The following is a 2,808-nucleotide window of genomic DNA, read 5'->3' as shown; positions in this document are numbered from 1 at the left end:
TAAAGCCTTCGAGCTTCCTCTCATCTCCTCAAAAGTGCAGAAATGATCCAGAAAAGTTCCTCATATCCTGCCACTTCCACCCCAGGGTAATGAAAGATACTTGGGAATTAAGTCAGCATACTTGCCAGGAGTTTATTATGGTACAGGGTAGACAGCCAAATGGTAAAGGTTGGTAAACGGGCAGCTGGAACAAAGAAGGAAAGAGGCCAATTTAACAGGAAGAAACTGTTGAACTCCCAGTCATTATACCCGGCCCATGTTCAGATGATGATGATGATTACAATGCTAATAATTATCATAAAGCAAAAATTTAATGTGGGCTAAGTGCCGTTTAGCTGATTAACATGGATAAATTCATTTAAATAAGATCTATACTATTACTGGCTCCTACAGGGTGGGGTGTCCCAAAGGTCGTTGTACATACACACCCACACAGGGAAAATGGGAAATTGTAACTAAATGTACCTTTATTTATAAAATGCTTATTACAGAAATTTATAAAATATTTACGTATTTTTTATGTGTTAATATGTAAATATTAAAAATATAAAATACAGAATGTTCTCTCCTCTCCCAGCTGATGGAATGCATCTGGTAATTTGGCCTCTGGCTCGGATCATCTCTTGCTATCCCAGCCAGTCAAGGCCTTTGAAGGTTTGGGAAGATGGCAAAGTTCATGACACCTATGATCCAAGACAGTCCCTCAGGCTGGGGTCCCTGTGCGGTTCCCGAGCAGTTTCAGGATATGCTCTACCAGCCACTCAGCAAAGGAGATGGGCTAGGAAAGGTTGCAGATTGACAGGAGCCACATACCAAGACAAGAGGTTCACAAACAAGTCCTCCTCTCAGTTTGGTGGTGCAAGTCAATGTGCTTATTTCCACAGGGAGGTGAAACCCAGCTTTCAGCTGGTGGATACTGCACGCGCACAGAAGACTGCCTATTGGAGGAATCAGATGAGATTTGTATAGCGAAACCTTGGCAGAGACAAAGATCAGCCGAACCTGTTGCGTTTAAACCTGCAAGCCCTGCCTGAGAGCTAAGCAGAGGAGAGAGAACGCATACGACCCCCGAAAAAATTCCAGATGCAATTGGGGGTTAGCCAAAAACGGGATCAAAAGTCACAGAAACCCCAAGACTCTTCAGTTGAAGAGTAGAGACTGGGAAGTAAGGAAGAGTGGATCTAACTCAGATGGAGGGGGTTTACCTGAAGTGTCAGAGCCGCAGGACACCGAGTACTATGATTGAGCCTTCCACAGTGTCGCTGCTGGGAGCGAGAGGCCCCGCGGAGCATCAAGGACCTGCTCAGCGCGGTGGGTCGCCACCACAGCCCACCCCGCCACCTGAAAGCTGGCAGAAACTCAGGGGAATGCGTTTCCTCGCCACACGGATGAGCTGTACCTGCTCAGGGTGTTCCTGGGGTATTGTCGTCCAGAGAGTTGGGTCCAAGCTCATCTTTGATAAGAGGGACAACTGGGACTTCAACCTCCTGACAGTGAGCGAGATGATCAATGAGCCCGTTCAAGATGAAGGTAATTTCTTCAATTCACCCCGCAGTGTGGCCATGGAAGCAACCTACATCCACCTCAATTTCTCCCAGCAGTGCCTGAGAATGGGAAAGGAAAGACAATTTTCCCAATTCAAACCCATTTGTGGAGGACAACATGGATAAGAAGAGATTGCCTCTGTTGCATAGCGTATCACGGGTGGAAGTTTGGGGTGGATGAGCCGCTGAGCTGAAGAACAGCTACAAGTTGGCCCGATGGACCTGCTGTGCTTTGCTGGCTGGAGCTGAGCACCTCAAGCTCGGTTATGTGTCTCGGTACCACATGAAAGACTCTTCACATAGTGTCATCTGGGCACCCAGCGGTTCAAGTCCAGTGAGTCTGCCAGCCAGATCAGCCCAAGCGTGGAGAACGCCTGGGGCATTTGGGCTGCGTCCTCGACATCTGCGTGAAGCTGGAGGAAGGCAAATACCTCGTCCTCAATGACCCCAACAAGAGGTTATCCGCGTCTACAGCCTGCCTAATGGTACCTTTAGCTCTGATGAAGAGGAGGAGGAAGAAGAGAATGTGCAGCTACAGTGATGTGCAGCCCCAGAGGGGCTTTGGAGTGTTTTGACTATTTTCTGACGTTTCACAGATGAAATAAAGTATAAGTCTGATATCTATCTATCTATCGATCGATCCATCCATATATTGCAAACTAGTACAACCTCAATGAGAAATTATATTGAGATACCCCAACAAACTTAAAGTAGACCTACCATTTGATCCAGGATCCAGCAATCACACTGCTGGGTATAAGCCCCAAGGAAAAGAGGTGATTTTCCAAAAAGGACACCTACGCTTGAATGTTTATAGTAGCACAATTCTCAACTGCAAGGATGTAGAAACAACCCAAGTGCCCACCAATACATGAGTGGATTAATAAAATGTGCTCTACACATACTAAGGAGTATTACTCAGTAATAAAAAAACAACCTGGATGGAAAGGGAAACCAGTCGTTTATGTGAAACATCACAAGAATGGAAAACAAACACATGTACTAAATACCAAGTTGGAACTAATTGATCAATACTTAGGTGCACATATGTAAGTAAATCTCAGTGAAAATCAAGCTGGGGAGGGAAGAGGGAGAAGGAGAGGGTGGGCAAATTAATACTTACTGGATACAGTACCTACTAACTGGGTGAAGGGCACATTTATAACTTTGACTCGGTATGTACAAAACAAAGTAAGTAAACAAAACATGTGTCCCCCTAATATCCTGAAATATAAAAAGTATATGATATTATATAATAATGATA

The 2,808-nt window shown here is 45.1% G+C and overlaps 1 pseudogene; it reads left to right on the top strand.

The window, feature by feature from the left end:
- The first annotated feature begins 664 nt into the window (after positions 1-664).
- On the top strand, positions 665-2,085 carry LOC100962120 (annotated as a pseudogene).
- The last annotated feature ends 723 nt before the right edge of the window (positions 2,086-2,808 follow it).

The sequence above is a fragment of the Otolemur garnettii genome, unplaced genomic scaffold, assembly GCF_000181295.1.
Source record: "Otolemur garnettii isolate 467f Iridium unplaced genomic scaffold, OtoGar3 scaffold00195, whole genome shotgun sequence".
NCBI classification, from domain to species: domain Eukaryota; kingdom Metazoa; phylum Chordata; class Mammalia; order Primates; family Galagidae; genus Otolemur; species Otolemur garnettii.
The sequence above is the reverse complement of the archived record's forward strand: the minus strand, read 5'-3'. Positions and strand labels throughout refer to the sequence as shown.